We start from the raw sequence: 23,564 nt of genomic DNA on the forward strand, positions 1-23,564 counted from the left end.
TCACTATGTTGACAGTTCACCCTGAAAGCAATATGATTTCTACATAGGGGAGAGTATTCAAGGGAAGAATTGAGAAACAGTGTTGCCTAGTGGATACAGCATAGGCCTGGGAGTCAGAAGGACCTGGGTTCTAATCCCGGGTCCTCCTCTTGTCTGCCATCTGATCATGAGCAAGTCACTTTGCTTCTCTGTGCCTCAGTTACCTCACCTGTAAAATGGGGATTAAGATAAAATGGGGACATGGACTGTGTCCAGCCCGAAAAATCTACACCAGCATTTAGCACAGTGTTGCTACATAATAAGTTCTAAGCAAATACTATTTAAAAAAAAGTTGTCCACTAATTTAAAAAAATATTACTCATTTAACTTCTTTGACAGTATTTTTAAAATGTGTTAGCTATTTTATTTTGCTGAATAGTTGCACAGTAGGTAATGTGCAGTGTATTTAAGACTTTTGTTCTCCTTTCTAAATTTCCAACAACACTTTTACCTGTTAAACATATTTACTTTTCCACAGAAACCTAGTACTTCTGACACAGATTTACTCTTAAGAAGGGCTATTTATTTCTATCCTCAGAGGAAACTCTTGATGTATTGGTTGAAGCATGAGGAATAAATAAGAAAAGCATGGTGGTGGAGAAGAAATAGATCTTGTCTATTTGACTGGCTCATTCTGCTAATAGTAATTAATTCAAAATTCTATTTTGAGACCATTCTCTTGGCAATCAAATCTGCTTGGCCACTGACAATATTTAAGGAACTGACATTTTGAATGGTGGATTCTTGGCAGCCTGTTCACTTTAGGGATGTTTCCCAGAGCTCCCACTGTATTCTCCCACTGAGGGCAGGCTCCCAGTCAGGAGAATGATATCTGGCTCTTGGACAGCAATTTTTCGAGAAAGGAATTTTTCCTTTAACTCTTTTATCCGACGGACCTCATTTTACAGCTCGCAAGTTTTCTGAGTCAGACTAAGCCTTTCAGATGCAATTTTCGGGTGCGTTCACCAAAACTCATGGATTACTGAAAGCATTTATGGTGAGGAGCCTGTCTGAAGGGATGCGACAAAATGGCTGAATTAACAAGGCCTTCAGGTTGCACCGATAGACTCGAAACTTCGACGAACCACTGCGTGGCAGTTGCTTGGGCCATCACCCTGTGATCAGATTCCCTTGAGAGGCCAAACATCCTCTGTGGCTGCTGCTGGGAAGAGGACAGTGGGCAGGGCTCCTTTCTACCAACTCTAGTGTGCTCTCCAAAGTGCTCGGTACAGTGCTCTGTACCCAGTATTTGCTAAAATATAAGCCACTGGTTGATTGACCGACCATAGGCTTGTACTGGTAATGTCATTTTTAATCAGTAGATCAGTGTTTTTTACTAAGGGCTTGCTGTGTGAAGAGCCCTTATGCACATGGAAGAGTATTCATTCATTCATTCAATCATATTTATTGAATGCTTACTGTATGCAGACCACTGTACTAAGCGCTTGGGAAAGTACAATACAGTAATAAAGAGAGACAATCTCTGCCCTCAGTGAGTTCACAGTCAGGGGGGTGTGGGGAGACAGACGTCAGAGCAAGTAAAAAGACCTCAATATAAAAAAATAAAATTAGAGAGATATACATAAGTAATGTGGGGCAGGGAAAGGGGGGAAAAGAAAGGAGATCGAGTCAGGGTGACGAAGAAGGGAGTGGGAGATGAGGAAAAGTGGGGCTTAGTCTGGAAAGGCCTCTTACAATACAATACAATACGAGTTGCATGCATGTTCTCTGCCCTCAGTGAGTGTATGGTGTTCATGATTTTATTGTAAACTGATTGGGGTATTAATAGTATCATAATAGTAATCTCTACTAAGCACCCACCATTTGCAGGACACTGTAAGAAGGACATGGACACATCTTATATCCACCTTAGCAGTGAGCACAGTGCTTGGCAAAGAGTAAGCATGTAAATAATTGAATAAAAACACAGAAGAGGTTTATGTTGCAACCTCTACCTCTTGGACTTTATAATCTAAAGGGGAAACTAGAAAGAAACTGACAAATAAACCATAGTTAAGAATGGGAGACTAGATAACGATTAAAGACAAGAATGAATGAATGAATGAATGAATGAATGAATGAATGAATGAATGAATGAATGAATGAATGAGAGAAAAATACGGGAGTGCTGAGATAGCTGATGGTAGGAGGTTGATGTATAGAGAGGGAGGGGTTTCATTTCTATTTTTCTATTCTTACACGTCTTTGCTGACAGATCATTGAAAGGTTAAAGTTCTACACATGTAGTCTCACTGAAAATTGTAAAGTTTTAGGTCCATAACTTGTTAAACCAATATTTTATGGCGGTTCAAAAATGCTGCTTCAAAGATTTCGAAAAAGGTAGGAGTTGAAAACTTGGATTCCACATAAGTCTTCTTGACTAAGGTCCAAAGTTCATATATTCTCTAGATCATTAGATCTGTTTGCTCAGCAATATGAGTACAATCTGAGATCTTGCGATAACATCTGCAAAGCCTTAGTGTATAGAAGGTTGTTAATCTGACTTATTACCCAGATTCAGTGGGCAAATGCCCAATCTCCTTTAGAATTAAAAAATAAAATGTGTCTCAAACCTAACAAAAAATACTGACTACTTTGACTACTTTAACTATTTAACAAAAAATACTACTACTTTGAAATGTTTAGATCTGATTCAGGTATGGCGCAGTGCTTTAATATGTTTCTATCAGTATGGAAAGCACTATATAATAACTGATTTTCCCTGCTTTTCTTCAAGTTTTTCCCTTCCTAAAGTTTTGTATTACTTTACCTCCTAGCGGCCAGTTAGTGCAGTTGGTTAGAGTGTGGTGCTCATTACACCAAGGTCATGGGATCGATCTCCGTATGGGCCACTAAGAGTTTTCCCGTTTCAACTATGAGCCCATTACTGGGCAGCGATTGTCTCTATCTTTTGCCGAATTGTACATTCCAAGCGCTTAGTTCAGTGCTCTGCTCATAGGAAGTGCTCAGTAAATACTATTGAATGAATGGTAAGTGAGATTCTTTCCAGAAAACATCGACAATATGTTAAAAAATTAAAATGTTGGCCATTTTGTGGTTATTTAGGATGTCGTGTATATATTTATATATATAACTTATTGAGATGGGTCCAGTTTAATATTCACTGAACTTCTTAGAGGTAAATCATGTTAATAAACTTTGAACACATAGAGATTAAAAAGAAGTTCCTATTAAATATAGGCATGCTAAATTTGCCTAAATTTTGCCTCCAAATTATGATGTTAAAATCACCTTTGAGCAAGAGTAGTTTTCCACCAACCTTGAACTTCCCTTTCATAAGGCAAACAATGACTGGAAAGCTGGGATACACCATTTGAGGCAAAAATTGTGATATCATTTTCCTGTGCACTCATGACCCCAGAAGAGTAAGGTTATTTACCCAAGAACATTTTGAACAGAACAATTTTGGGAAACTCTTGAATTCTATCCCTTGTCCCCATAAGATGCTGTGGTTTTGAAGCTCCTCACTTCAGGCCTCGTGGATAGAGGACAGGCCTGGAAGTCAGACGACCTGACCTCTAATCTCAGCTATGTCACTCGTCTGCTGTGACCTTGGACAAGTCACTTCACTTCTCTGTACCTCAGTTACCTCATCTGTAAAATGAGGATTGAAACTGTGAGCTCCATATGGGACAGGGACTTTGTCCAACTTGATTTGCTTGTAACCACCCCAGCACTTAGTACAGTGTCTAGCACATAGTAAGCTCTTAACAAATATCACTGTTATTATCTTTATTATTCCCTCTCTCTACAACTCAGCTTGGGTTTAGACTGCCAACCACATTTTGAATTTTACCCATGTGCAGGGTAAAAAGGAGTCAATAAAAAAGAGGTCGATAAACTCCAAGGATTGCACTCTAAAGGAATACTAAGAAGTAATATCAAGGGACTTTGGGATTCAGGGACCATTTAAGCCTGGAAAAGTCTGATGCTGAATGCTGCTTGGTGCAGGAGCTGTAGTAATTTGTTTAGAATCATTTTGCTTAGTGCACTCGTAGATTTCCAAAAGAATAGAGAATAAAAAAGTAGCATTTAGCATTTAGCTCTATCATTATCAACTCATTTGCTCTACATGGGTAGCAATCGTATTTATTGAGCCCTTTATCCGTGCAAAAGATTGTACTAAGCGCTTGGGAGAGTACAATCCAAGAGAATTAGCAGACATGTTCTCTGTCCATAATGAGCTTACAGTCTCGAGAGGGAGACAGACATTAATATGAACGTGCACACAGCATACGTATTTTGTCTTCTATTTTCATGATACTAATAATGTCATGGCAACTGTCACTAAATTTAGAATTTTCCAAAGAGGTAAATCACGGAATCTAATGGTTACCTTTACAAACCTTTGTCAGCCTAGTGTTAGGAGGCATTTGGGCTGTTTCCTTCCTTCAGAGTAGCAGTTGTTTCCACCATCAGGTGAAAATGCATCTTACTTGACCTCTGCCATGAAATTTGGGCAAAACAACAGGATTTAAATCGATCTAGAACTTTCAACTGCAGCCGGCCCCTCTCCCCAATGACCAGTTCCATCTCTGCCCTAATGAAGATTAACCGTCTGATTATTTCTAATAAAGATGCAGCCAGAGATCATGCAACGATCTATACTCCAGGTCGTCGGAAAGGATGAATAGGAGAAGCGTTACAGAAGTACACTGGTTGGTCTGAGGCAGAGAGAATCTCATTCCAGATTAGAATTTATTGTCCTCTATCTGTCGGCAGAAGTGACAAATTACTGCAGCTGGGGAAGCTAACTTCTCTCCCAACAGACGATATATTAAAGAAACTCGTCATGTGTTCATCCATCTTGATTTTGACATTTCAAACTTGTGGCAATTAGAATTCATTTTATCACGTTAAACAGTACATCGAAAACATTGATTTCAACCTGAAGAAGGAGTTATTTTGTTTTTGAAGTCTTTATTCAGCATGTTTTTTGGACCCTGGGATGAAAAAGAGATATTGCCATTTCTGCCCCAGATCCTCCTTGGGAAAAGTCACCAAATGATTGAGTTGATCCTAACACATGGTTTTGGAAGGCTATGACCAGACTTTCCTTTGATGCACCTTGATGGCATTCTTCTTGCCCATTTAAGAGAGTACTGTTGAAGAAATGTGAACTTCAACCAAAATGAACTACAGCATTTGCAGACTAAACAGTCTGAGGAAATAATGCCCTGGATTTTAACAGGAGCTCAATAATAGGTGATTGCCAGTGACCATTCATTCTTTCTGTTTGCTGAAGAAAGATGAAAATTCCTCTAAATACATCCAATCCCTACAAACTTGATTAAGCTGCTAACAAATCCCATTATACTTAGAGACATCATTCCCATCTATAGAACAAATTCCATTCTGTATGGAAACATTTTTCCCTCCGAGCAGAGACAATCCACAAAGGTTTGAAGAAAGAGAGAAAGCCGATCCTGTTCTTGAGAAATATTTATTGATTCTCTTGGGCTTGGAACTAAGGAGACAAATTAAACCTACACATATCTAAGTATAACAACCTGTAGTCAAAAATCTTATGTGGTGTTCCATTCTAAAGATCACTAGTATCAATCTGACACCAGAGGAAACAGTGGCTTTTGCTTCCAGATGCTTCTTCTCCAATGAAATGCAGAAAGTCAATTTCATTCAATAATATTTATTGAGCGCTTACTATGTGCAGAGCACTGTACTAAGCACTTGGAATGTACAAATCGGTAACAGATAGAGACAGTCCCTGCCCTCTGACGGGCTTACAGTCTAATCGGGGGAGACAGACAGATGAGAACAATGGCAATAAATAGAATCAAGGGGAAGAACATCTCAACAAGCTATTTTTTTAAATTTATTTAATGGTATTTGCTAAGCACTTTGTGCCAAGCACTCTATTAAGGTCTGGGGTAGCTACAAGATAATTGGGTTGGACACAATCCCTGTCCCACCCAGTGCTCACAGTCTCAATTCCCAATTTCAGAAGTGAGGTAACTGAGACACCGAGAAGTTAAGTGATTTGCCCAAGGCCATACAGCAGACAAGTGGCAGAGCTGGGATTAGAACCCTCGTCCTTCGACTCCCATGTCCATGTGCTTTCCAGTAGGACACAATGCTTCTCAACTCATTCTTCTTAGCTAGCCCAAAGGGAGTGTCCGAAACAGCAAGCCTAGAAGTCAGCACCACATGGTGCTTAGTTGTTGAGAGTTAGCAGGATTGGTGAAGTATTCAGGAAACCCCCAGAGGGCTTTTTGGTCCCCAGAGTGTACTTTGAGAAATCCAAACATTATGGTTTTGTATATGCCTCTGTGCAACAGTTATGTAATGTTTCTATGTTGATTTCGTTTGTGTTCAGATTTGCATTTCGTCAATTAGATCGTAAGCTTCTCTGAGGCTCCTACTTCCTTTTCAATTTCCCACGGTCCCTGATACCCCACTTGGCAGACAGTGAATGCTTAATGAAGGTGGCAGACAATTATGATTTGCTGCCCAAATCTAATCTTGTCACCACTGTGACTGTTCTTCTCAGCATTATTTCTTTCACATACTATTTCCTCACTACCTCGAGGGAGCCCTAATCATCCTCACGCACCCAGTTTTCCCAGAACGTTAGTCTTTTAGAATGGATTGCAAAGGCAGAATCAGGGAAGGTTCTTCCGACTATCAATCAGTGAGATATGTTGAGTTTTTACTGTGTGCAGAGCACTGCATTAAGCACTTGAGATTTCAGTATCGTAGAATTTGGTAGACATGATCCCTGCACAAGAGGAGTCTACAGTCTACAGGGGTAGGTAGACATTAAAGTAAATTATGACTGGAGAAAATGGCAGAATATCGGGATATTCTGTGGGGCTGGAGTGAGTTTCAATGTGCTCAAGAGGTTCACAGACAAGTAAGTAAATAGTTGATGGTGAGGGGCGGGTTGATAGGGGAAATGAGGGCTTAGTCAGAGAAGATCTTTTGTCAGAGATGAGCCTGAACCATCTGGATACTGAGGAATTAGAAATTCTCTCTTTGCCCTGATCCCATAGTTGATGAAGCAGGTCCTAGGACTGAGTACAAGGCCCAGGCTAAAACAGGAAGAATCTCACTCTCGTTTATGGTAATATGGATCCTAGACCTGTGCTGGGGAATGTAAGAATCAATTCAACAGTCAGAGGCAGTCGTACATTTCCAGGTGGAACAAGTACTTTTTTCTTTTGCTCTCCTTTCTTGTTCCCAATTTCAATGGGACAAAGAGTCATCAAAACGACAGGCTGTGGTATCAAAACTTTCAGCATTGGAGAAAATTCAGACACGTCTCCTAAATGGCACTAGATGTTTTAAGAAATGGGTTCACAATTATGTGAGTTTCTTTATCATAGTGGCTCTGTAAAATAAGCATCTGTGCCCAACTTGGCATTCCGACGAAAAAGAACTTAGGGCAGCTTCTGGAATTGTTTCGGTAGAATTTTCATGGCGGAGGAACCTTCTGGTTGTTATAAAATGTATTTTATTTGTTTGTTCTGTTCCTTGCTCAAATTATCGCTCCCCTCTAGGTTCTGTTGTTCGTGCCCCTAAACCAACAAAGTGGTTTGTAAACAACTTCTTAATTTCACTTGGCAGGAAACGGCTTGCAGATGAAAACATTTAAAATGCTACAGATTGCCGAGAGGATGGTCTTCTGTTTGCTCCCCTGCACGTACCCGGGCCCGACCCCCAGCAGCTCCCTGATTGGAGAGCCTGAGAGGAGGAGGGACGGGCACCCCCTCGTCTCTTCCTTGGACCGTGGAAGGGAAGACCACTACGTTGAAGTGGAAGAAGGAGCCAAGTGCTACAAGCAGTAAGCCACCTTCCATTTCCACTAGTCTCATAACCACTTTTCGGCCTGGGCTTGGATCAGGTGGTGACCAGTTTTTCCTTCTCTCTGCTCTCCCCTCCTACCATTCCTCGAATCTTTTGGTTGACTGCTGCCATTTTATTCCCCTCACCCCCATCTTTGTGTTTGTTGTGGGATCGTATCTGTAGCTCATTTGTATTCTTTCTACCGTGCTTAGTACTGTACTCTCCACACAAAAGGCACTTAATAGGATTATGATTTCAATGGTAGACTTAGATTAATAACAATAATTGAGGTCCACGGTAATTGCTTACTGTGTGTCAAGCACCATTCTTGTTGTCTTATGCTGTCGAGTCGTGTCCGACCCATAGCAACACCATAGACACATCCCTCCCAGAATGCCACACCTCCATCTGCAATCATTTTGGTAATGTACCCATAGAGTTTTCTTGGTAAAAGTACGGAAGCAGTTTACCGTTGCCTCCTTCCACGCAGTAAACCTGAGGCTCCGCCCCAACTCTCTCCCATGCCGCTGCCCAGCGCAGGTGAGTTTTGACTTATAGCAGATTGCCTTCCACTTGCTAGCCACTGGCCAAGCTAGGAATGGATAGGACTCTGCTTAACTCTCCCTCCCACAGTCAAGACTGGTAGAGTCCTGGAAACTCTCCAGCTGTGACCCTGAGAGGTGAAGCACCACACTACAGCATCAGTAAAATATATAGGAGATATGCTATAAACAGATAAGACACAGTTCCCCTCCTCCAATGGCCTTCCAGTTTAAGTGGAAAGAGAAACGGGAATTTCATCATCATTTTATAGATGAGGAAACTGAGGAACCGAAATACCATTAAAAGAAAAACAAAAGAAAGTTGAAGTGACTTATCCAAGGTCACACAGCAGGCAAATAACAGATCTGGGATTGTCCTATGCTTAAAACTCCCCATTGGAAGGAGGCAGTGCAGCCTACCAGAAAGTGCCTGAATCAAAGACCAGGTGACCTAGTTCTAGTCCAGCATTCTCAGTGACTCCTTCGTGGTCTTGGATGTGTCAACCTTTGTGGGCCTCAGTATCCTCTGAGCCTGGTTAGAAAGGCTCAGAGCATCTGTAGTTTGTGAACTGCTTAAAACTTCTGATAGGAAATCAATCAATAGTATTTATTGAGTGCTTACTATGTGCAAAGCACTATATTAAGCACTTGAGAGGGTGCAATGCAACAGAATTAGCAGACTCGTTCCCCGTCCATAACGAGCTTCCAGTCTAGAAAACACTAATCCCGGCAGAAACAGTTCAAATTAAACAATCCATTCAATTGTGAGCTCCTCAAAGATGAAGATCTCATCATATGCTTCTCCTGCAGGTCTCCAAACACCTAATGCCATTCTTTGCACACAGAAAGTGCTCATTCAACACTGCTGATGATAGAAATAGAAATTCACAATCTTTTCTAAATAGAATTACTCTCCTTAGAGCTGTCCTGCCATTGTTTTCTCAATCTAAGAAATGAAAAATAGGTAAATCCATATGCATTTTTCCTCTGGGCACAGGAGAGGGTACATTGTGCCTGTCACTTCAGTTGGCTTTGAATGGGTATTCAATGGATATTCCCACTGAATTCTTGATCTCCATCTCCACCAAGAATCCTTATCTCTGCCAAGAGACCTTCCCTGACTAAACCCTCCTTTCCTCTTCTCCCACTCCCTTCTGAGTCACTCTGACTTGCTCCCTTTATTCATTCCCCCCTCCCAGCCCCAGACCACTTATGGCCAGATCTGTCATTTATTTATTTTTATGAATGTCTCCCCCTCTAGACTGTAAGCGCATTGGGGCAGAGAACGTGTTTGTTCACTGTTCTACTAAACTCTCCCAAGTTCTTTGTACAGTGTTCTGCACAGACTAAGTGCTCAATAAATACGATTGACTGACTGACTAATGGGGTGTCAGGGGAAGAGCTAGGTGAAATCGAACCAATGCCCTCCCTGTTGGGGGTTCATGTGAAACAAGGAAGTCTGGACAGAACGCACACCTGAATCAACTCAGACATTTTCTGGGAGCTTTCTTTTCAGACTATGTGCCCCTTTGACCATTTATTCTTACAGTTTTTTCCTGTGTCATCCCTGAAACATCCATTCATTGTGGTTCTTTCTTTCCCTTTTTCTTATTTATTTGTGGATTATTTAAACCTGGATTAGAAATTAAAATTAAAAAAAAATCTCCTGGGAATTCATTCTGCCAGTCCTCTAGCCTACAGCCCCTTTATTTATGTTTCATTATTATGCCTATCATATCCAACATGTGGTGCTAAAAGACACTCTCCAACAGAGAGTAAGTTGTTTTTCCTAAATCATTTTTATTAATGTACCCTTCCAAAAATGTCTCGACTCTGGGCTTTTTTAAATGGAAGGACAATTTTAATATATATTTATATGTCAAACACAATGTGGTAAAAATGAAAACATTTGGCCAGAAAACAAAGGGCCAGAGTGCCTGTCTGCAATTTGCAGCATAGAATCAGCCAAGTACTCTCAGTGCATTAGCCTATGGAAAACAAGAGACCTCTCCTGATAAGCAAGCACTCTGGGAGAAGTGGCTTTAGCACTAAGTGGATTATTTATACTAGTTCTGGAAACTAAAAAGGGAGGAAAAGTAATCCTCTTTCAGAGCTTGAGACTGTTGATCAAATAATGATTTTCAAGGAAACTGGAAAAAAAGGGGGTCTTTCAGTTACAGCAGTTTGACTGGAAAATAAAGAAGAAAATGTCTCTCTATAGTAGGATTAATATGTGATTCTTCTCTGCCAGGAGCTGAGTCCCCAGAAACCTGAACACTCTTTATTTCAGGCCACTGTGGGAATACCCCTAGAGTAACTTCTGCTTCTGGATTCCTCTCTTCTTCTCTCCCTCTGTCCCTCTCTTTCTCCACCATTCTTTAGGCTAAATTTGGGGCTTTCTATGCAACCAATAACCTTCAAGTTTGAACGTGGGAAAGAAATGTTTCTCAGGAAACTGAAACAGTAAATCCCATTTCAATTATTTTTTCCTCACAACTGGGTAAATATCCTGTGATGGTCCTATAATGAATCCACCTGCCCCTTCATATTACAGATTATTCTGTAATGATATTCATTCAATCATATTTATTGAGCGCTTACTGTGTGCAGACCATTGTACTAACCACTTGGGCAAGTATGATTTGACAGTAAGCAGACACCTTCCTGGCCCACAACGAGAGTTAAACAGTTGTAAGAAAAAACTTTTTCTAAATACCCATGTGTGATATCGAGAACAGTGCTTCACACACAGTAAGCACTTAACAAATACCAACACTATTATTATTTTATGGGATTATTTCAGAAGGACTTTGAGGTGAATATGAATGCATCATATCTTTTGATTGTGTGCTGTGATCAAAACACTGTACTAAATACGTGGGAAATTATTGTAGGAATAGTGCATGATCCCTACCCTCAAATTTATTATCTTGCAGGGAAGACAATCACTTAGAATAAATTACAACGGGAGAAAGCAACAGAGTATCAATTATTTACATAAGTGTGGTGAGGGGAAGGGATGGACTGCTTGGGTGATGCAACAAGGTGGGAATTACGCTGAGGAGATGAAAGATTGGTCAGAAAAACTTCCTGGAGAGATGTCATTTTAGTAGGTCTTTGAAGACTGAGAATCATGACCTAGGTATCAGAGCATCTGGGATCTAATCCTAGCCCTGCCACTTGCCTGCTGTGTGACCTTGGGCAGAACACTTACTTTTCTGTACCTCAGGTTCTCTTCTGTAAAATAGGGATGAAATACCTGTTCTCTCTCCCTCTTAGACTGGGTACCTCATGCAGGACGGGAACTGTGTCCAATCTGATTATCTTGAATCTTCCCCAGCACTCAATGCAATGCTTGGCACACAATCAATCATATTTATTGAGCACTTACTATGTGCAGAGCACTGTACTAATCACTTGATAGAGTACAGTACAACAGAATTAGCCGATAGATCCCCTGTCCATAATGAGTTTACAGTCGAAAGTGCTTTGCAAATATTATTGTTATTATTAGTATCATCATCATCAGGTCTGCTAGATGTGGAGGGAGAGGGAGTTCCATTTAGGATAAAGAAAGGGCATGAACAGAAACTTGATGGCAAGAGAGAAACAAGAGTAAGGCCAAGGCCCTGGTGCCTTCGAATCCCTTGCTTCCTCTCCCTTCTCCCCTTCTCTTGCCAGCCCTCATTCCTCTGTCAGTCAATCTTTACATTTTACCCTTGGTTTGAGCCAACATATGCCTATAAAGTTCTCAAGTATTTACTCCCCTAGAGAGATGAACTACTCCCCCCACCCCACCCCACCTGCCCACCCCCATCATGTCACAGCGAGGCAGGGGAGACCTCATAATTCCAGTGGGTTATTGGCAGAAAAACCCACTGTTCTTTTTTTCTCTTCTTTAAATTTTGAATGATCCTACTGCCCCTATTTTTAATAATGAGTTGCTTCCACATGAATTTTATTACTTTGGTGGGGACAAAGACCATTTTATCAACTGCTAAAACCAACTGAAGCTGCTTGATGGAGTTGTTGGGTGTTTCCATTGGCCCACATTTGCTCTGGAACCTCAAATAATTGAAAACAAACCACATTCAGATGTAAATTTAGCCATTTTCGTATGCTTGAATCTTCCTACTATGGAAGCATCCTCTAGAAAGTTGCCAGCACAGTCCTGCCATTTGTGCATCAGGGGTCTGCTGCTGCTGGATTCGTGGTATGAGGAGGAGCAGCGTCAGTTCAATTAGCGGAGTCTCAGACTGCACCAGGATAAGCCTTGCGTCTCTGAAATTATCTTTCAGTCGTGATCTGACAGAATACATTTTTCTATGCTGAGAGCTCTTATGTAAATTGGTAGGAAGGATACAATTGGCAAGCTAAGAGCCTGTGATATCTTGATAACAGTCGGTGCCTAGAGATGTTTGCAATGAACAGAAATTTGAAATGTCAATAATTACTCAATGACTGGGTAAATGCACCTGTTTAATGGTTGCCATGCAATTTTGGATATAGACTGATAAAATTATTAGGATATTTCTTCTTAGAAAATAAGTTCCTAAAGGGTAGACTCTAGGGCTTCTATATATTTACAGTGCAGTTTGATTGACAACGATCATTTATTCTGAAGATAAAAATAATTTTTGAAAAAGACAGAAAAATGGGAAACTACCTTACCGTAAGAAAAGGTTCTCTATCAATTTTAAAAAGCCATTATTATCCACTCTGATTTGATTTGGTCTAAATTATGGAACATGTATCGATACGTAGATCTCAGTGGGGCAATAGAATTACCAGCAAAAAACATGGATTTGCAAAAGACCAAATCATCCCAGAAAACATGATTCATTTTTGCTACAAAATTTCAAGATTAGTAGATGGAAGAATCCCAGTGGATGAATTTGATTAGATTTGTATACAGCATATTCATTGGATTGTGTCCCTGAAATTTTGCTGGCAAAATTGCTCTGGAAGTCAATGAGCAACTTTAAATGTACTGTACCAGAAACACAGGATGTCAGCAAAATACCCCAATGCACATTTAGGGAGGGGAAGGGTATACAGAAGATTATGGAGGTGTCATACCCAAAAAGGATAGCGGGTCACAGTCATTTGCAATTATCCAGGACAGATGTGCTCAGAAAGGGAGGAATGAACCTATTTCTAAAGTAATGAATTTGACACCTACTTCTCTTGCACTCTGGTGATACATCCCCATCAGTTTTCCAGTTTTTCAGAGATTGAAGAGTATGAGTGGCACTATGCAAGTCATAACTCCAGGCTCAGTTCTTCTGAAGCCTTTCTCAGTCTGAAGTCTTGGGTCCAAGGTCTCTTAGTTGCTCCATCACCATCACCAATAAATTATTTTTGCATCTGTCTCTCCCACTAGATACTAAGATAATGGAGGACAGGGATCAGGTCTACTACTGTACTCTCCCAAGTGCTTAGTAGAGTACTCTGCATGCAGTAGGTGCTCAATAAATACTACTATTACTAATAAAAATAAATATGGTATTTAAGTGCTTACTATGTTCCAGGCACTGTATTAAGCACTGGGGTGGATACAAGCAAATCAGGTTGGACAAAGTCCCATCCCACATAGGGCTCACAGTTTCAATTCCTCTTTTACAGATGAGGTAGCTGAGGCACAGAAAAGTGAAGTGACTTGTTCAAGGGCACATGGTAGACAAGTGGCAGAGGCAGAATTAGAACCCATGACCTTCTGACTCCCAGGCCCTTGCTCTATCCACTACACTATTTGAGCTCCCTTAAATGGTTCTGGAGGGTAGAACAGTATGTTCTTCTGAAACACCACAGGGAATCTTCCCGCCTTCTCCATTTCCTTCCAGGGTAGCCTAACAAGGATAGTTTTCTTAAGGCAGCTGGAGAAGTCTACACCTCCTGCAAAAAATAAATAAACAAAATAAAATAAATTACATCTATAGTTAGGTGGGCATCAGTAAGAACAACCATTAACCAGAAGAGACAGAAAAAATTATCTGGTTACTTTTCTTTTCCTTCACAGTCACATCATCATCAAGAGAGTCTGAGTGAACAAGCTGGGCTAAGTAGAGAATTACACTGCCACTGAGGCACCATATCTTATCTTATAGAGGAGCCTCCTGGTTTTGTGTTTCATCTGGATGATTCGATGAAGTGGAATGGTGGTCTTCCAGTCACCTGCATCAGGAGAAGCCACCGTTGTCCAGAATATGCCTGGCTAAAATGATGATCCTTTGATGAACTCTTTACCTAGAAGATCTAGGTTCACGTTCGGGTTTGGGGGGAAAGGCCACCCCAAAGTTAGGCAGTGATAAATCATGTAATGCCTTGGGGTTGGGTTTCATCTTCCACCAGAGAGATACACCCCATTAATCAACCCTCCTGTTATTTTCCTTTTCATTTTCTAAAAGAGACTTTTTTCTCCCTATCAACACCACCTCAGTCTTATCTGGGTTAAGTTTAAGCAGCTATATTTCTTCCATATGCTGATTTCTGCTGAATAGTAGACTTCTGGAACTTAATACAAAAAAACAGAAAATTCTCCACAGTCCTGGAATCATTTCAGCCATTGTGCAGCTGTGTCGGTTGCACAGTCAGGGTCAGCAGAAAGACACTTCGGCCAGTAGTGCTGAAGGCTACAGGTATGCCCTGGGGATTTCTAAGGCTGTGTGGCCCTGCTCCTTCATACTGAAGAGACTGTCAGCACAGCCATTACCGCGGCTCCCTGAGCAGGGTTAAGACCGAGGTAACGGGATCCAGGATGTTCCAGGTCGGCAGGGGATGGGAAAGTGCCGGCATCCTGTCAATCACTGTCCCTGGGGAGAGGGGTTTCCAGACCGGGAGGAAGAGTTGACATGGTTCCAGAGGGACTGAAGTTAGCTTCACAGGCAACGATATTGAAGACAGAGACTTTGAACAGTGAACTCGGTTCTTGCTTGGACGCATACTAGCATAGAGAAGAGCCTCCTGTAACCCTTGCTGAGACTCTACGGCTCCCAAGCTGTGTAAATAGGCAATGGGATGGCTCCTCACCTCTACCCATAGCACGTAACAACCACCTCCCATTCAGGGCCGCCCCTCCAGGCAGGACCATCCACCTCATAGGATTCTTCCTCAACTACCTACTCCTCTGGAGACATATGTAGGAGCCCTGACTGGATGCTTCTGGCCCTCTGTTCCCCACCACAATCACTAAGGAGAAGATAATTCACCTTAGAATAATGATAATAATAATAACAGTATTTAAGGGCTCACTATATGCTAAGAACCGGGGTAGAGGTTAGGTGACTTGCCCAAGGTAACAGAGCAGGCAAGTGATGGAACTCGGATTAGAATCCGTGCCTTCTGACTCTGAGCCTGTGCTTTTTCCACTAGAGCACGCTCGTTTTCCAGCATTCATTTCATTTAGAACATGTTTTTTCATGCCTCAACTTTACTGATGATGGTTTTGATGAGTTTTCACTGTGGTAGTGGGTTTTGGACTTTGAGTCATGGGGAACCTGACACTCTGCTCTTCCAGGCACAATGCCTGTGCCTCTTGTCCTTGGTTTTATAGTGTTTTGTGTGTTGTTTCATCCTTCCTTATGTGTCTGTTGTTTTGTGTTTTGTTTCATCCTTCCTTATGTGTCTGCTGCCCATCCTTTCTCCCCCCACCTTGTTCTTAGATCAGGAGCCTCCTTAAGGGCCACGGACCTTATTTAACTTTCACCCATATAATTTTTCCCCACTGCTTAGTATAATGCTCTGCACAAAGTAGATGCTTAATAAATACAATTAAAATTACTACAGATCCAATGTGGGGGTTTTGTTTTACAGCCCCTCATCTTTCAGCACTAAAAGCTGAGCTCAAGCAGCAGCATTCTTTCACAGAGTTCTGAAGCTGAAACTGACAGATTCTTCCCTAGACCTTGCTAAAAATAGTGAACGGATGCAGCGTCCCCTTCTCCTGGGTGAGATTAGAGTATTAAAGTAGTGTGTTTGATAAGTCTGTTGCATCTCTTGTGTTTTTTCATACATCCTGAGATGTGTGTGAGGTGAGTCATGGCCTCAAAGGGTGAACACTTTGGCTCTAAACATCACTGACTAATGTGCTCCCTGAGAAGCTAAGAGAGCTGAGCCATGTTTCATGACTGCAGATACTTTCAAAGTCATTCTTGCTGAAAGCAGGATCCCGGGAGAGAACGTTTCTGCCGACAGGGACCTCTCTAGCCAATTGAGATGTCATGCATCTTCTGCAAAATTAGACATCTAAGAGCAAACTTTGGGACGCCATATGCGTCACTGGATCCCGGTGAAGGGGACTGAGCTCTTCTTGGTCATGCACTAAATGGGAAAGGTTGCGATTCTCTCAACTGAAATTCCAGACTCTAAATGGATAGAATCACAAAATCCTTCTGCAGAAATAAAAAAAAAAAACCCCAAAATCTAACACTTTGTAACCGGTGATCCCCACAACTGAAGGCTTTCGACACACTCTTCCTAGTGTATGGGAAAACCATTATGTCTTTCTCAATTCCTTCACCCGTGATAGCAAAGAGACTGGAATGGCTAAATGGTTACTGTTTCAGGGGCACTAGAATTCCACTCCAGCTGGTGCTTTCAGTGGGATCCTAGACAAATTATCCTTATCTATCAATCGATGGTATTTATCCAGTATCAACAGTCTCTATTAGCGCTTACTGTGCGTGGAGCACAGAGATAAGTATTGGGAAGTGTGATAATAATGATGGTACTTGTTAAGTGCTTACTATGTGTCAAACACTGTTCCAAGCTCTGGGGTAGATGCAAGTTAACCAGGTTGGACATGGTCCCTGTCCCACATGGGACTCACATTCTTAATTCCCATTTTACAGATGAGGGACCTGAGGCACAGAAAAGTTAAGTGACTTGCCCAAGGTCACACAGCAGACAGGTGGCAGAGCCAGGATTAGAATCCAGAGTCGAGTACAAGACAAGAGAGTTGGAAGACATGATCACTGCCATCAAGGAGATGACTTTCTCTTTCTAATACTGCGAAATCAATACATCCTCCAACATTTGCTTATCTTTAACCCTGGTCTAGACTTCTTGATGATCTTGACTGATTGCTGGCATTTCTGTCTTTTCCCATATTCTCCCCCTTGCCTCTCTACTGCCTTGGGAGGCCTCGAGGTAGTTCCTAGAACCTAGGTAGGCAATCAATCTGTCAATTAATCAAATAACCAATGGTATTTATTGAGTACTAATTGTATACATAGCACTGTTCTAAATCCTTGGGAGAGTACAGTATGATGGAGTTGTAATACACCCTCCCTGCCGCTACGAAGCTTACAGTCTGGAGAGGAGCTCACAGTTTAGGCAAGGATAGAGAGGGAGTGATGAGGAAGGTAAAGGAGGCTGGTGCATCCTCAGGCAGCGACAGTTAAATCCCTGGACCTATCAGGAGGCGCCCCAAAGAATACCATCTCATGACCAATATCTCCTGTCAACTCGAGCACAACTTATCATTTTTCAGTCCATCCGTCATGCACTGGGATAAAAAATTATCAGCGGCAAACAGGGCCAGGTTGGCTAAACCATTCTTTCTGGGGGATCCTGGTTTGCATGCTTGGGATTAAGGAGGTAAGGATTTGAGGAGCCAAGGAATTTCCTCTTCTTCCATGCATTATGATGCTCTTATTTAGCTCCTGCTGACTCTACGACCCAAGCTCGGAGCCCGATGCATCTGTCCCACCCCACGTCGGTTCCCACTGGCCCATTGCCGTGGATTTTCCAAGTATCCTGATGGGCCTGTACGGGCCTTGTAATACTTTATCACTGGGTGACTGACAAGCCAAATGCTGTCAGCACCATTAAGACAGATATTGAATCTATAGGGCTCTTTTTCAACCAGCCATTAGCATTTGCCTAGTACTGATACACCTCTGACTCCGTGACTTCCCAGCCTAGCTTTCTGGGTATATATCAACAACTTAGGGTACTACCGGATCACAAGAGGAAAACTACAGGGCTTCTTATCTGAAATCCACTCTCTTTATCACGCTGGATGGAGTGGGCCAAAAGTAAAGTAAATGGAACTGTTATCTTAACCATAATACAGAATTTGTAAACACAGATGCTATAATTAGGGGCATGTAATGTATTATGTTGTAATCTGGGATATATAAGTAGCCAAAATTTCTTCCTAATGTTGGAGCTCCAGCAAATAGGTCAAAACTCTTTATGCAGCTTTTGAGGAGAGAGAGAAAAACAAAGCAAAAAACACGCTGATTCTTTTTTTGAAAGGTGCTTGAACAAAATGAAAAGGGTTAGTCTCTCAACAATCAACAAGTCTGTTTCCAGCATGTAATTTGCTTCCATCTACAGGGACATTTTAATCAGTTCTTTTATAGACCCTCGTTGTCCTTGTCGTTCCCTTCCCGACCCCTTTCCATTATGATAACTTATATGAAGACCAACTTGATCGTAAATGAGAGCCGTGTGCATTTAAAGATGATAATAAATGAGAGGTGATGTGCAGTATGGCTATGGCCATCGTAGAAAATTCTATGAAAAGACTAGAATTTGAATGCTTTGGTTCCCTTCCATGCCACTGATTTCTGACTAAAACATGTGGCCCAAGAGTGACGTCCTTTAATTACCTTCCCCAAAGCACTTCTATCCCTAGGTTGTATAAAATCAAATCAAACCTAAATCTACTGCATCTCCACTCAAGTTATTGAAATTCCTTTTTTTTAGAAGGCTCATAATTGATTTTTTAATAGAGAAGTGGAAAAGCCCTTCTTTGAGAAAAACAGAATGAATATGTTTCTTTTTTCAAGTGGGATAAGCTTAAACTTGATCAGGGTGCCGAATGTGTCAGCAAGGGTATCATCAAAAGAATTCTAAAGCTGCCACCCTGGGAATCTTCGTATAAACTCTAACGTCCTGCTGTCCTTGTCATCCTTAAAAGCAGTGAGTCTTCCTAGAAACACGCTTCACCCAGAAAAAACAAAGGGCAACAGTTTTTGAAAAAACAACTGGTCTATGTTTCAAGGACATTGTATTGTCTGACTAAAGAGGGTTAGACAGAATCTCAATCAATAATTGAAATGTGTGTTCCAGCAATCATACCACTGGCCATATTCACTCTGTTAGGAAATGCGGGTTTGTGAGCATAAAGGCCGTACCACAGAGAACCACCACTTTCCTCTTGGAAGTGGCTAAGCAAGCGGGTGTTGTGTCCTCTTTTTTTTGTTTTGGCATTTGTTAAGCACTTGCCACTGAGCCATGCTGCTTCTCAAAATAAAATTTGTTAATCACTGACTATGTGTCAAGCCCTGTTCTAACCACTGGGCGAGATACAAGATAATGAGTTTGTCCCACGTGGGGATCACGATCTTAATCCCCATTTTCCAGATGAGGTAACTGAGGCGCAGAGAAGTTAAGTAACTTGTCCAAAGTCACACAGCAGACAAGTGGCAGAGTGGGGATTAGAACCCACGACCTCCAGCTCCCAAACCCGGGCTCTTTCCACTGAGCCATGTTGCTTCTCTCTCCCATATAACTTATAACCTCTCCCCCATCCAACACCACATTCCTAAACCACAGTCTTCATTCATTTTTAAAAGAATTAAGAAAACAAGTGGGGAGAAAATGAAAGTGCAAATAGTCTCTTTTCAGGATCTAGGGTAATTGGCCACCCAGAGATGTTTTCTTTCTGTTTTGCTATACAGCCTTAAGCAAGCGTCAATGGAGAGAAGTAACCTAATACATTCAGAAGATTATTCAACAGAAACAGCTTTTCATGAGGAAGATTCTTATCGATCACTTAGTAACAAATAGGCACTTGTCTGAACACATCCAACTCATATGCAAGACCCTTGCAGTTCTCTGGATTTTCAATGAAAAGATAAACTGGGGCTGAAATTTAATTACGGGAATCCGGGTCAATTCAGAAAAGCTATTTGCCCCATCTTCACATGCAGCTCTTCACATGAGGTCCTGTAAAAGTAGAAAAAAGAAGGACTCTTCCCTCTGGCCCTGTACAAGTCAAGGGTCTATAGCTCTTGGAAACATTCACCGGACAAGAGGATTTAGATACCGAAAAGAGAAAGGATGCCTTCTAAAATTGCAAACTCTGTGATAGGCTTGGGAAATTCATAAACAGGAGGAAGTTTCCAGCTGCCTGTACATTCATTTGATAACCCCGAGCATAGGACCAGCAGAGAAAGGGAATGGTAGTGTGGGAATTGGAGATAAGGAGGATTCAGGACAAGAAAGAAATGTGTCTAAGCTGTAGTGGGAGAACAGAGATGTCAGGCCAACATGGGCTCAGGTCTATTGTGCCCATAGACATTTTTCACCTGTTGAGAGAAATCTAGAAAACCTTCAGGTTCACTGTTGTTTCATTTGTTTTTTAAACTGTAATGCCTGGGCCAGCCTTCCATCTCATTGTCATCTGTAGCCAGCAAGTGCTCTTGGTCGCTGGTTTGGAATTTAGTTTGGCTTTTGCTGGAATGGCAGAGAGTGAATGAAGCTTCGGGGCACCGTCATGCCAACTAAATCCGGGGACTGCCCCCAAAGGCGATGCCTCCTCCCTCCAAGGGCTGATAAATCATCACTCTCCAGAAAAATCTACGGGAATGAAAATAGGTGTGGGAAGGCCTTGATGCCAGTCTAACTGAGCGGGCCGACTCTTCTCCAACAGCGAGAGTCATTGTGTTGTAACTCTATCATCTTGCCATTCACGGATCACTCCTGGAAAGTGTTTTATAAGCCGAGAGCTGAGCACACTACGGTAATTCCAGAAGTCTCCCATCTGACTGCAGACTTGAGCATTAATACGGTAACACCACCAACACACACACACACCCACACACATACACACGTATGTGTCTCCCACCTACCCAAGCTGTGTTTGAGCGGTGAAACCAATGTTAGTAACAGTAGTATTAATACTATTTATTAGGCACTTACTGTGTGAAGGTCCCTGTCCTTTGGGGGACTCATAATCTGAAAATACAAAGGGGCAGAGAGCATCGATACATAAGGAGAGGTGAAATGAAACATGTTTGCGTTCATTAAAAAGCTGTATTTTAGTCCCACGAATGTACTTCTTTACAATATTTTCCCCATAAATTAGAACTTCCACAAGCCAGAAATTGTGTGATGTGTAGGTTTCGACTTTGCAGTTTTCTCCCTAATGATAAAATGATCTGACATAGCACAAAATGCAAATTGTGTGCTATTGCCTTAAATTGTTCCAGCTGATTTAGCTTGCTCCCCGCATTCATTATAGCTAATTATTGTAACAGGTTTTTATTATTCATAATTACTTTTTCATGTTGTAATGATCATAAATTTTAAAAATTCTGGTCGTCATCAGTCACCATTCATGCTTGTCAAATTTTTTACACAATATTTTGCATGCTCATTATCATCAATATGTTTGTGGGCTGTTATTATTCATATCTTTGGGGCCTTTTTGGGGTGTACAGTACAACTTCTGGAAGCCAACCATTTTTTGTTCTAATGACAAACGGATGCTGTGCTTAATTTTAGAAAATCAAATTAACAATCGCCGATTACATGTACAGCATATTTTACTGTGTTAACCGTGTCAGGTTCGTGGCTTCATGTAGAGAGAAATTTTTCACTAAAAGCCTTGACTAAGCAAAAAAGGGATTTCTCATGATCAGCTTTAAAAATGAGTTCAGATGACAACTTCAATCCCTCTTCTAGAACTGGAAAGACTGATTCAAAACCTTGAGCTAATTGGAGCTAGCGCTGCTCAAAATTTGCCACCATCCTTGAGGTCCAAGAAGGAATTTGGAAGCTTATGTTCTACTTGGGTCCCGATGCTCTGGAAAAGTCTTCAGCACAACAGGTTGGCAGCATCATCAGAGGTCTTTGAGCCAGTAATGCAAACATCCTTCCATGCTGATGGCCATGCTTTAGAAACATGTCCAAGAAGACATACATATATGATAATGATGTTCAGAATCAGCGAGGGGATCGAGGACTCAGTATTTGGTTGAAGAAGGTTCAGATTATGAATGTTCTGCACCTCACAAGCCCTGCCATGCCAAGAATCTTGCCAAAGAGCAGCTCTTCTCCAAAGGGCCCCTTAGCAGTGAGGTTCTGGTACAGTTATCCCGTTTTCTCCCATCTTCATTTCAAGCCTGAAGTGGAATGACTTCATTTCTCAAATGAATTGGAAAGCTTTCTCTATTGGAGAGCTGTTCAGGTTCAGTCACACTGGATCTCTTGTGAAGCCATCCTCACTAAAGGTTACAGTAACAAAATGGGAAACAGAATCACACTCTGTACTGGTAATGCAGAAATGGAGATCCATCTGGAAGCTGCTTGAGGGAAGGAATCTTGTCTACTAATTGGATTGTAGGCTCCCAAGCACTTGGTAGGGTACACAGTAGAGAAGGAGCATGGCCTAATAATAATGTTGGTATTTGTTAAGCGCTTACTATGTGCAGAGCACTGTTCTAAGCGCTGGGGTAGATACAGGGTAATCAGGTTGCCCCACGTGAGGCTCACAGTTAATCCCCATTTTACAGGTGAGGTAACTGAGACACAAAGAAGTTAGGTGACTTGCCCACAGTCACACAGCTGACAAGTGGCAGAGCCGGGAGTCGAACCCATGACCCCTGACTCCGAAGCCCAGGCTCTTTCCACTGAGCCACGCTGCTTCCCCAGTGTGGATAGAACATGGATCAGGGAGTCAGAAGGACATGGGTTGGAATCCTGGCTCTGCCATTTGTCTGCTATGTGTCCTTGGGTAAGTCACTTAACTTCTCTGTGTCTCAGTTACCTCGTCTGTAAAATGGGGATGAAAATCATGAGCCTCCTGTGGGACATAGACTGAGTCCAACCTGATTAGCTTATATCAACCCCAGTGCTTAGCTTAGTAGCTGGCACACAGTAAGCCCTAAACAGATACTATTAAAAAAATAGATGCTCAGTAAATTCTCCTGCTGGACTGATGGATTATGGACTATCCTTATGTCTCTCCTGTCACATTCTTCTGACCCACTCATGCTTGATCTCTGGCCAGGTCACTGTCATTTATCCTCTTCTATATTTGGACTATCACCTGTGAATTTTGGTTTGTGTCCTTTAAGTGCTTTTATTCATTCAGTTGTATTTATTAAGCAGTTACTGTGTGCGGAGTACTGTACTAAGTGCTTC

The 23,564-nt window shown here is 41.7% G+C and overlaps 1 non-coding gene across 1 annotated transcript; it reads right to left on the bottom strand.

Annotated features, from left to right (window-relative positions):
- Positions 1-8,413: 8,413 nt before the first annotated feature.
- LOC114805513 lies at positions 8,414-8,546 on the bottom strand. Its single transcript, XR_003753486.1, has one exon. It is a non-coding gene; the product is annotated as a small nucleolar RNA SNORA7 (small nucleolar RNA).
- Positions 8,547-23,564: the final 15,018 nt, after the last annotated feature.

The sequence above is a fragment of the Ornithorhynchus anatinus genome, chromosome 18 (assembly GCF_004115215.2).
Source record: "Ornithorhynchus anatinus isolate Pmale09 chromosome 18, mOrnAna1.pri.v4, whole genome shotgun sequence".
NCBI lineage: Eukaryota > Metazoa > Chordata > Mammalia > Monotremata > Ornithorhynchidae > Ornithorhynchus > Ornithorhynchus anatinus.